The following is a 12912-nucleotide window of genomic DNA, read 5'->3' on the forward strand; positions in this document are numbered from 1 at the left end:
TCGTTATTTATTTAATATTCATGAAAAGATTAAATTTGGCAATAAGTAGTAGTTTCAATATAAGCAGCATAGTTGCAATACCTACTCTGGCCACCATCCTACACAGTGCACCTTCAATGTACCGTACTATACAGTATGTGCATACTGTAGATCTGATCTCCAATTACATGTGCTGAGAACTGTACATTTTCAATGTGCTAGCTTGGCATGATGCCCAAAGTATGCCTGTGGCATGACCTCATGGTATTGGAAGTTTATTTTGGCACAAAGTTAAGACTGATTGCTAAGGCCCTACCGTGGCACTAACGATAGGGCACTCGTCTGCTATGCAGCTGACCCAGGTTTGATTCCGGCCTGGGTCCTATACCGATCCTTCCCCATCTCTCTCTGCCCACTCGCTTCCTGTCAAAGGCTTTCACTGTCCTATCAAATAAAGGCAAAAAAGCCCAAAAGTAATATATTTTAAAAAAGACTGATTGCTAAAGTCGTTCCCAGATAAACAGCCAGTACATCGAGTCCTGTTCCTACAGCCAGGACATGGAAGACATGCACGTTTGTCTGATGGAGATTCCATTATGCGATGCATGGCTTGAACATATCATCAAATAGGCTTACCTGACTACTCAGCACAGATCTCTTTAGAGTTGGGATGCAAACGGTTAACCCTTTAATGCATAAGCCATTGGACTCACACTAACGCATAACATGGGTCTAAATAGACCCGCATTCATTTCCAATGTATTTCTGAGCATTAGTCATGTATTCTCTCACACAACTTCTAAAACCAATACATTTTATCCCATAATTCTTCTAAAAGTAATTACATAGGTGGTCCTTAATTCAAAAAAGTGTTTTTTTTAAATGTTCTTATATTTTTATTTTACAAATAAACATGAATTTGGAATTAAATCACTAATTTCTAGACGTGGACCGAAAATGGCCCGCATTCATTTCTAATGGAAGTCTAAATCTTTCACTATAATAACTTCCACAATTAATGTATTTTAATAGCTAATGGATTAAAAGTTGTGATTTAGGCTGTTTTTAATGCACAAAATGGGTGTTATTTTTTGTATCTCATATAAATAAACACACAAATAATTTCCCTCATTATTGCAGATATAGCCTAAGTCTGAAGTGTTTCACGTTCACGTTAACTAAAATATATTTAAAAGGATTGCAGTCAGGAACAAATAGACTGTTTTTGACCACTGTTGACCACTGCTGACCTATTGGATTTAAGCATTCCAGGTCATGCATATCTGTGTAATAAGAGACGGTGTGATCGGAGGAGCCCAATAGCCTATATCAGGGCATAATTAATGTGCATAATTATTAGGCAACTTTGCTTTCCTATGGGAAAATATGCCACAAAAGACATCTAACAAACTCCAAAAATACTATAAACAATTTTGATGTCTTCCAGAGGGGTGTGGCTGTCTTGAAATATTGGTCACATCTGTCTAAAGCACTGTTACAAAGCCATCAGTGTCACATGACATGAGCTCACAAAGTCACTGCCAGATTTAGAAGAATTGAAGATGAAACTACCACAAAAGTATTAACTGCAGTGGTGTTATATTCCAGAACTGAAACCTACATTGAGTGTCCACAAGAACATTGTATTCAGCACTCAGAGACATGGCCAAGGTAAAACAGGCTGAAAGCTGAAGACCACTCAAAAAGAAACTTAAGTCAAGACTGGGTCAAGAAATGTCTTTAGACAGTTTTTTTCAATGGTTGTATGAACTAGTGAAGGTGACTGTTAATGGACCAGGTAGATGAGTCTATGGCTAGATCAGCAATGTGCACACTTACATGAGTTCCTGAGTTCCACTCAAATGCCAGCAAAGTACAGCATAAATACCATGGTCTTCAAAAGATGCAAATGGCTTCCTCTCAATAATCCAGCCATGGGCTCATCCACCGTGTCTGTCAAGAGTCACTTTACCAAGTCCATATAGGCCTAACTTTGAAAACTCTGTCCCCAGGTATTTTTGACCCAGTCTTGACTTAATTAACTTGTCTAGTGTCATCCCTTCTTACCTTGGCCATATATCTGAGTGCTCAATGCCCTGTTCTTCTGGACACTTGGTGTAGGTTTCTGTTGTGTTGTGTTCGCTGTGACATTTCTTACGAGACTGGTGACTTTGTAATGATGCATTTCATAATTCTGTGGTAAAGTGACCAATGTCTTGCCAATTTCATGACAGCCACATCCCTCTAGAAGACTTCAAAATTGTTAATCGACTTTTCAGAGTTTGTTAGATCTATTTTGTGGCCCATTTTCCAAGAAGACAACAAAGTTGCCTAATAATTATGCACACCTGATATAAGGTGTTGGGCACCTTCGACCACATCCTCATATTTTTATACAAATATGCATGGCCTGGAATACTTAAATCCGATAGGTTTTCAAGTTCATATAGATTCCTGTTGGAAAATAAGCATAAAAAAGACAATATGGTCAAAAAAACTTGTTTGCCTAATAATTCTGTATATAAAAAATGAATGCGGATCATTTTGCCCCATGTGTGTAAATATCATATAATTCTATCAAAAGATGTCTATTTCAAAGAATAACCATAAAGTATTTGAATTAAGTATTAATGTTGGGAGTTAATACTCCATAAATGACAAAAAGTTGAATTTTTTTGTAAAAGAATCAAAACCCTTTCTCAATATGGCTAAGAGACATTAAGCTTGTGATGAAATTACATAGGAAATGAATGCGGGTCTATTTAGACCCATGTGTCTAAATATCATATAGTTATATAAAATGACTTCTATATCAAAGAATAACCATCAAGAATTTAAAATAAGTATTGATGTTGGGAGTTAATACTCCATAAATGATAAAAAGTTGGACTTTTAGTAAAAGAATCAAAATCCTTTTTCAATATGGCTAAGAGACATTAAGCTTGTGATGAAATTACATAGGAAATGAATGCGGGTCTTTTCAGACCCATGTTATGCGTTAAAGGGGTATTAACCAAAAAAGTGTTTTCACGCAAAAAGTTATGATGCATAAAAATAAATTAAGTCATCTAAGGGACAAAAACAAATCAATTGAGGAATTCATGGAGAGCTGAGTAAGAAAATTGCATTCTTACAAAGATATAGAAATTTTAAACTCAGCCGGGTCTATTTAGACCCATGTTATGCGTTAAAGGGTTAATCGATTAATCGACTTTAATCGATCAATGCGTTAATCGATTAAAAAATATTAATCGCAATTAATCGACAATTCAACTGACAAGAGACCCAGGTGAAATGGGCATGTGAAGAGTGTGTGTGAAGAGGGGTGTGAATAGTGGGAATATTTAAATCACCTTTGGATTAAATAATTGAAATGGAATTAATTTCAATGTGGTATTTTAGATTTTTTAGATTTAGTAGGTTTTTTTTAGAAACATTGAGATTTCGGGGGGAAAACGCCGCTTATCAATTAATCGTAAGTCGATTGATAAGGCTATCAACTAATGATTAATGAATTAATCGATCATTTGCATCCCTACTTTAGAGAGCTCATAACATTTACCAGCTTCCATTCTGTCCTCTGCAGCATTTAGACCTCCTATATTGAAAAGTATAAACTCGTAGAGGGGGGGGATTTTGGAAACAGTTAATATTTTACTGCAGTATTATATCACCCTTTAGAGTAAAGCCGCAGCAGAAAATGAGCTTGGAATATTGCTTGGATGTAGTAGCAGCAATGTGTGTGTGTGTGTGCGTGTGTGTGTGTGTGTGTGTGTGTGTGCGTGTGTGCGTGTGTGTGTGTGTGTGTGTGTGTGTGTGTGTGTGTGTGTGTGTGTGTGTGTGTGTGTGTGTGTGTGTGTGTGTGTGTGTGTGTGCGCATGCGTGTGTGCCTGCGTGCGGCGGACGCAAGTTTATATGTGAGAGCAAGTGTGTACATGTGTATGTTTGTCTAGAAAAAAAAAAGCAATTTCCAAAAAAACAAGATTTAACTAATCAACAACTTTCAGTTCCAGTCCATCTGATGTACAAATTGTGCTTAATGAACTGAGTAAAATCAATTACCTAGGTTATACTTTGCATGTGAAAGAAACCCAAAGCACAGTACATGATGCATACGTAAACAGACATTACTCATAACAGATTATGTTGCTCCATTTGCATTGCATTAGTGTAGTGGCACATCCAGATAGCTGGTGCCCATTTGTCACTCATGTCTATTGCATTAACATGTAACTGGGCCAAGTGAGCTACTCCCTCACAACACCACCAGCAGGAAACTCTTTCCATGTCTCAAATGGCACACTCGTGTAGCCTGATTATCATCGACTTTCAAATCTCTTCGAGTCTTGGTCTGACCTAGAGCATAACGGGGGGAAGGTGGGTGGAGGCAAAGTGGGTGGAGCTCCCGTTTTTTTGGGAGATCAGAAATTATATATACATTGCTCTTGACCTGACAAGAAGCAACGCCAAAGGTGCTGCCTCACTAGAAGGGTATGGCCTGGCTAGCACTCGTGCACTTTGGGCACTATGTTTTAGTGTGTAGGGCGCCTGGTCACTGAAATTTTCAGTAAATTTCGTATTCTGCAAGTGCCATAATGCTGCCCTTACAACGGTCAATAACATGAACTACGGCTACTGCACGCATTAAATGGCTGCCATGTTGGAGGAAATGTGGCGTTCGTTCAGTAGAAGTGTTTGGTCAACAGTCTCTTATGTCTGTAAGTGAAGTTGATGAGACAACCAACCTTTTCATTGCAAGATAAGTATTGTATGCAACATAGTTACCATTTGGGGTGAAGGAATTGTAGTATGTACAGGTACAAGCACGAGAAATATAAACAGTAGCCAACCAATATTTTTGCCAGCTAATGCTATGCTAGTCATCACTTCCAGTAAGGGCACACAGTGCATATTGCCCAAACTTTCCCAGTACATTGTGCACATAGACCTCAGTGCACTGTGTGCACTATGCACTAAACATCAGTGCACTGACACAAATACACCAATTGAGACACAGCAACTACGGTATGTGTGCATGACTTCAGAGCTACTCGACTGTACTTCACAAGATTATATAGACGAAAGAAGAGATGAAATTTAAGATCTTATTTCACCATCTTTTTTTCTTTCTTTCTTCACTGAACACTTCTTTGTGGTGGTAGCTAATGCAGAGACTTTCTCTCTCTCTGTGCAGTACATAGTATCACTGAAAAAAATAAGTTTCTGCATTTATGGAAGCTATTTCCTGCCCCTCCAGCCACACAGTATAAACATTTCACCCTGTCAATTCCCCTACATGGCTGACTGTACACGGCTGGTCATGACATCATAACAAACCCAAACGCCTTATTAAGAAGTCTTCGAAAGCCTGGCGGAATGTAAAAAATTAAACCCGGACCTGCATGTACATTTCATGCTTTCTTTTCCCCTCCACTTAACGGGGTAACGGGGCAGGGGTGTAAGTGCATACACAGATGCGTACAGCAAACAGGCCCTTTAAAGAATAAGAAGAAGGAAAAGAAGAAGAAAAATCAAATCTGCTGAACTCTACCTTTAGACTTCAACCACCCATTCCACAAAGTAATGTAGTGTGGAATATTTCGGTTTCTGAGCAGTGAAGCACAAATTCTAAATCTGGTGCCATGAATTATTAAAGGCTGCTTTATAGAGCTCTCTTCAGTGGAGAATATCAAGCACTGTACAAGCTTAAGATCAAACAGAGCGCCGAATAATAAGAGCAGAAATTTAATGCAAGAGAAGAGAAGAGAAAAAAACGCTTTGCTGCTTGCTGTTAAAAAGGAAAAAGTTGAATGTTCCAAAGTATGTTCTGCGGTGTCAAACAAGTGCTGCTGCTGTTTCACATTTGATGAGGAATGAACAAATGAATAGAACTATCGAGTGAGGACAGGCACAAAGGAGAAGAGGGGTGGTGGTGGTGGTGGTGGTGGGCGTGGGGGGGGTCTCTGGAGATGGTCACTGTTGGTCAGCTCCATGGCAACGCTTCAGTGAGTGCATACATGGGGGAAATGACACCAAAGCAGCTGACAAGATGATAACAAGAAATTGGCTTTGTTGCTGCAAGAGTATTGAATGGGGATATAATATTCCTCACTATAGAGGTCCATTACATAAAAAGGAAGAGGGAGAAAAGGACCTCAGGGTTTAAAATGGAGGATTCAAATGCTAACCTGTACACCATTTCTGTTGCTAGATGAATGCATTGCCAGCAATTGGAGTATCTCTTCTCTGTTGTATGGTTATGTTTCCTTTGAAAACTCAACTAGCGTTGTCATTAATATTCCAGAAAATGGCTTCACTACATTACTATGCTATTATGCAAAAAATACACCTACTGTAAGTGTAAAAAAAATCTGACTATATTAGTGAAAGACATGTCTACTGCATATCATTCCATTAGTTGTATACCGTACTTTCCTAGGCCACAGTGCTTCCACTATCATTTCAGTGTGAAGAAAAGAAAGAGGAGAAAACTGGTTGTAGGATGTCTGCTTTGACCTTTCAAAGTCATGCATATATAATATGTGTGAAGGAGCGGAAAAAAAAAGGGTCTGTTTCCAGGGCCGGAGCTATAGAGGGGACAAGCAGGGCATGTGGCCCGGGGCCCAGGGCTCTCCTGTATAGGTGTTTGGGGCCTCATTGTGACCATGGCAGGCTGTATGGAGGGGCCCTATAGGTGGTTTGCCCTGGGGCCCTGTGTGCAATTGTTCCACCACTGACTGTTTCTATCAAACTTAATACTTGAAGGACACTATGGGCTTTTGATCTCAAACAGCACTGAGTCACACAGCAAACACTATATCTCAATGTCGTACACATGGAGAGACAAAAGTAAACTTTTGCCCAATGAGTCATACAGATAGATGTTAGGTCTTAGCAACACGTATGCATAATAAAAAATAGTGTACTGGCAGGATTATTTAATATGCTGGAAATGAAAGCATTTTGATATTGATATATATTTAACCCTTGTGTTGTGTTCGTAAGCTGCATACACCTGTGGTGTTCGGGTCATTTTTGACCCGTGATAATAAAACTCAGCCATAAAATACCCCAAAACACTAGTTATCATCAAATATTGTTTTTCATCTCATGGCTAACTTGGTATGTATTCATATCCATGGAAATATTACTTTATGTATTCATCTTTTTGACTTTACTGGTCTTTTATCTTACAATATACAAATCATTTTTGATGACCAAAACTATCAAAATCTGCATAAATTCACTATTAATACCTCCTAAAGTGATACAACTAGTGATTGTGCTGTCCATGTATTACAGCTGATATGAGAGTACAACAACCCCCACATTTATTTTATTGTTTTTTCTCTAATATTGAAAAATATCATCAATAGTGGCATTTGTGGTGTTGAGGTCCAAACCAACCCAAAGAGATGTATAGCAGGATAAAGACCAAATGTCAACTAAATTAGTTTTTCAGTGCATAAAATCAATGTTTAAATATGTTGACTTGGTGTTTTTCAATATTTATATGATTTTAGTGTGGTAAATATACAAAATAACAATTCTGTCCGAGTCACAGCTATTCCACCAATCTAATGCAAAGATATTGGAAATGAACACATCAATTAACATGAAAAAAGTCACACTATTCATCTGAATCCCCTATGCCATGAACATGGACCATTATGTCATTGCCACATCAACTTTATGGAAAGTATAAGACCAGTTCTACATGTTTGGGTGCCATTATGAATTTTTTATACGTTTTTTGGAAAAAATAATGTGCAAAAATGTATTTTGCAAACAAATGTGCAAAAAATCTCATTATATAATGCAGAAATGGATTCCCTGATCATGAAAACATGTGAGTAGACACCAGAAATACATCTGTACTCCTTTCACAACAGGAGATATGACGTATTGTAGTGTATGGGACTGTCCGGCGGCCATATTGGATTTGTAATATGAAAAAGCTGGCAATTTTTTTTTTAGGCAAGAAATATATTTTCCTCACCATAAATCACCAAACTAAAGACAAGGGGCAACCAACAGCTTTTCAGAAATGCATACAACAGCCAAAAATCTATGCCGGGTCAATTTTGACCCTGAACACCACAGATGTAACTTTTTTTTTTTTTGACCTTTAAAATTTACTAAAATGATAAAACATATTTTTTGTGTGTTGCAATGATTGTGACTGAGGATTAGATGAAGCCTTATTCCAAGAAAATAAAGGAAAGTGTGTTTTTTTCAAACTAAAACTTGAAAACGGGTCAAAAATGACCCGAACACAACATAAGGGTTAAGCTTATGTACATGTATATACCTTTGTCATTTTTGCTAACCACACAATAATACACGGAATTGGCTCAAAGGCTAGCACATTGGATTAAAAAAGGAAAAAAAAAACAGGTCCCAGCAGTCAACTATGATTAATCTATTGGAGGTCACTATAAATGTGGTGTACTTGGCTCATTCTTTAACCTTGTTTCAGAAATCCATAACCTCCAAATGTGCCTCACACCTTTAAGCACAACAGGAACCTTGCAGCAACACTACAGAGTGCTTACCAAAAATCTATGCCACACAACTACTGTACAGCAACTAAGCAACGTGGATCAATACTCCTATGCATACAGTACATATACAGTACACACAATACAGTGTACAATTTACAGTGAGCAGTGTGGAAATACTGTGCTGTAGAATGGCTATCTGTGGTAAAGCTCTCCCATATATACAGTACATAAATATACACACAAAACAGTGTACAATTTACAGTAAGCAGTGTGGAAATAATGTGCTGTGCTCTCCCCTCCCTGTACTATCCTATCTCCGATCCCCATATGCCTCATTAATGCACTGAGTCTATGTGTTTGAACCTGACATGACCTGCCCTTTCGCATGAACTTTGCCATCATCGCTAACCAAATACAGAGTGTTTATAGAAAAAAATAGGCCCATTTACGCAAGTCATTATGCGAAACATTTTCGCACTTATGGCTTTAATGTTTACGATCACAAGGACGAGGAGTCTCGGAGGACACTGTGCGAACAGTAGTCTTGAGTGATTTGCATTTTACACAGGGCACTTATATTTTATCATGTCTGCTGTGAAAGTTGCACTGATAGAGCTGAAGCGCAGTGATGTCTAAGCAATTCTGAAACTTATAATGAGAATCAAGAGAAGGTAAAATATATCATTTTTTTCTTTCAAGACAGATAAACCCAGGAGCCTGCGTTAACAGCTTTTTTTTCTTCAGAGATTTCTCCTCAGAGAAAATGATTTTTCAATGTGCATAACATTTAAAACAGCTATAAATTAAAGGGGGAAAGCCAGTAATTTATTTTGTGCAGAATCCTCTCCACTAGACTGAAAGTGTCTATAAAATTCTCAAAGAAAAGTAGGTTGCTAAAATGCACTTAATTTGGCATGATAGATTGAGTCCATGCTTCAGTGACTGTAATTGAATCTGTGACCTATTTCTTCAGAGGAAAATTGTCTCTTGGGCTCTCCGTCACCATACATTTTAATGGAATTCAATAGACTGTCACTGAATTTGTACATTTTGAGCTAATTGTTAACATAGCCTTTATTCCATTTCAAAAATCATCTAATTGATATTTCTATTTCGTTTATCCTGCACTAGATGTTATCTCATGTTCGGTGAGATAATAAATACAGTCACAAATGTTTTGGCCAGACATAACCACTGCCCTGGGTTGGGTTGTATCACATGCATTAGTTCACCTACCTAAGCTATTATTTTCCACATAAAATCAAAGGGAATCAGCATGTCCGCGGGATAATGGATTGCCAATTAAAATGTCTGAATGACATCATGTTGCATATTAGTTACCCTGTGGCATGTATTTATTTGGTGTTGTGCTTAGCATTAGATCCCCATCAGAGATTAGCGACTGAAAGCCTGAAACAACATCAGCCTTGTCATGCCCACTTACTATTTGGCCCCTAGCGAAAACAAAACCCAAACTGACAGAGAACATCGGCAGTGGTGCACTAGAGACTGTGTGTTTTTCTTCTCTCGAGTGGGTGAAATATGATATTGAATAGCTAAAGTCCATCTCATTTAGTAAAATAAGCAGAGGCCAGTTTTAGATTTAGCCTACCATAAAAACAACAAATACTTAAGAGTTAAAATATGAAAGGAATAGAGGAATATAGCCAACGGCCATCTTCACAAAGAAACCCGCTTTAGTTTGTTTATATTGAGTGCAAGACTGGCATGGTTGTTTAATTTGTGTATTGTCTCCCGGGAGATCTCCGTGTTGGGTTTATCGAGGGTTATGATGAACCAACTGAAATGTGCTATTTAGTGTTTCTGAACAGGGTAGCCCTAGAGGTGCGTTGAGCTGTATACAGCTGAGAGGGGGCAGTGCTCAGTTTCCATGAGGGGCATTAGCCTATTTTTTTTAATACTAAGGGGGGGGGGGGTGTTGGCAGGCTCATGATGAGGTGAAGGAGGTGTTGGGAGGATTATGACGATGTCAAGGATGTGTGTTTTTTGGGGTTTTTTTAAAGGTTGAACCACTGTAATGTAATTTATCTAAGAGTATTTCTTCATTATAATTTATAATTCACATCAGAGACAACATGCCAACATGAATATATCAAAAGCAAATGAAGATGGCAGTTTATTTATGTCATTATTGGTGCTGCTGTGCACCCCTGTCAGTGGACTGATTTACACCAAAAAGTCTCTCAGAGCAGATCTGATGGAAAATGAATCACTGGCACATTGTCACATTGTCTTGGTATACCAAAAAACATACAAAAGGGGATATTAAACGGTCTGGTTGCAGATTTATATTAAAGGGGTATGCCACTATTTTGGGGCTTAATACATTAAAATCGTTGGCCAGGGTTTATAAAGGTGATAAAGTGTCTTATTTTTCATGTTAAGCGTTGTCTTGCTAGCCTAGCGAGCCAGACCCGTACAGCAAAAAGCTGTACCAGGGTCTAGGAGGGCTGGGCAGCAGTGTGGGCGGGATAAACGGTTGCTTCAGCACTCAACGCCACGCAATTGGATGGCAAACAACCAATCCCCACACACTTCTTTGTAACGTCACAGCTGTCTTGTGAAGCGGCAACTCCAAGCCGTCGTAGCAGTGAATGCGTGTGATCACCACAGCCACAAACAAGTTTCCTAATAAATCGTGTTTTCACTTACATAGTTCAAAAATGCCTCGTTTTCAACCACACGGCCCTTCTTGATCATCCAGCGAAATGTTATATTTATGATTGTTGTCAACATGGCATGTTCGGTGTTAGCTAGCTAGCTGTATACCCATAACTAATACACAGCTGGATATTAGCTCTGTGTAATTGACGACAGATTGGCTAGCCGCTAGCTCGGTAGACTCTAGGTGTCATTCCCATCTATTTAGTAAGCGACTCACAGACTTTCAAAGCTCCCAAATGTCTCGTTTTTAATGACATGGATCTTATTAGAATTTGGGGCAGGCATACAAGGCTGGATACCTAGCTCTGTGTTATTGGCGACAGGTTAGCTAGCCAGCGAGGGCCCCTTTGTAGGTGGAGCGGCAAATTCGAGCCGTCGTAGCAGTGAATGCATGTGATGACCACAGCCACAAACAAGTGTCCTAATAAATCGTGTTTTCACTTATACAGTTCAAAAATGCCTCGTTTTCAACCACATGGCCCTCCTTGATCAACCAGCGAAATGTTGAGCCATTTGGGGCTTGTTAAATGGCTATACCTTCCTATACTGGATACCTAGCTCTGTGTTATTGACGACAGGTTAGCTAGCCACTAGCTTGGTAGACTATGCCATTCCCATCTATTTAGTAAGCTACTCAAAGACTTTCAAAGCTCCCAAATGTCTCGTTTTTAATGGCATGTGTCTTATTAGAAATTGGGGCAGCAATTTCATTCTACACCTACAGTAGTGGTCTGATAATAGCGTGTGACTTGGTCCTGTAAAATGCTCAACTTAGCTTACCGAGCTAGTTTAAAACATCGAATGATCAAATGGTATTGTGTTGTGATCTATTTGTGTCCGATAAGTTCATGGTGTGTTATTACATCAATCCATGTCAGACACGAAATGTATTATCATCCAGGCTTTTTAAATTAAGTGCACTTTCGTGCTATACGTAGCACGGACGGACACCATGCTTCTTCTTACAAAGTTTCCTGTTTACTAAGTAGCCCGGCCCCCCTCGCGATTTGATTGGCCCTGTCATCGGATAACTTTCAGCCTCGCAAAACGACCGGGGTCCGCTAGACTGCCCCCGGGAGCAAATTCAATTTGCGGTCGCTAGGGGCGTCTAGATTTCTAGGCTAGCGTTGTCTTGCTTTAAGACAAGTTAAAAGAGGGAGTATGTCGCTAAGCTAGTGAAAGTCAATGGATCCGTACATGCTACACGGATCCATTGACTTTCACTAGCTTAGCGACATGCTCCCTCTTTTAACTTGTCTTAAAGCAAGACAATGGCTTACATGAAAAATAAGACACTTAACCACCTTTATAAACTCTGGCCAACGATTTTAACTGTATTAAGCCCCAAAATAGTGGCATACCCCTTTAATGCAAACTAAAATCGTAAAATAAAATTAATGCAAACTAAAAACTTGTTAAACTAATATGAAAGTCAATTTCCACTCACCTTTTGTTTTGGCTACTGCTCCATCATTGCCGTCATGTGGTGTGAATATGTAACCCTGAGGAGAACAGAGTTAATAAAGAGCTGAAACACACTACTCTTATTATATTTTCTGCATTCAGACATCTGCTGATTTGAGGCCATATTTGAACAGAGTGAGGATACTAAAGACTACACTAAAAATAATGCCTCAATCAGTCTTCAAACAACAACCACTTCTTTTTCCAATGTTGCAGTTTTCATAGGGAGAACGTCCGTTAGGGAGGCAACCGCTACTCTGCCACACCGCCATTTAGACAC

General features: G+C 38.9%; 1 long non-coding RNA gene across 1 annotated transcript in view; it reads right to left on the reverse strand.

Moving 5' to 3' along the window:
* Positions 1 to 12665, reverse strand: part of LOC134438289 (uncharacterized) — a 60169-nt gene extending 47504 nt beyond the window's left edge. Inside the window, exon 1 of the long non-coding RNA XR_010032549.1 lies at positions 12616 to 12665. This is a non-coding gene — a long non-coding RNA (uncharacterized LOC134438289). The remainder of the gene's footprint in view (positions 1 to 12615) is intronic.
* Positions 12666 to 12912: the final 247 nt, after the last annotated feature.

Source organism: Engraulis encrasicolus, chromosome 22 (genome assembly GCF_034702125.1).
Source record: "Engraulis encrasicolus isolate BLACKSEA-1 chromosome 22, IST_EnEncr_1.0, whole genome shotgun sequence".
NCBI classification, from domain to species: Eukaryota; Metazoa; Chordata; class Actinopteri; order Clupeiformes; family Engraulidae; genus Engraulis; species Engraulis encrasicolus.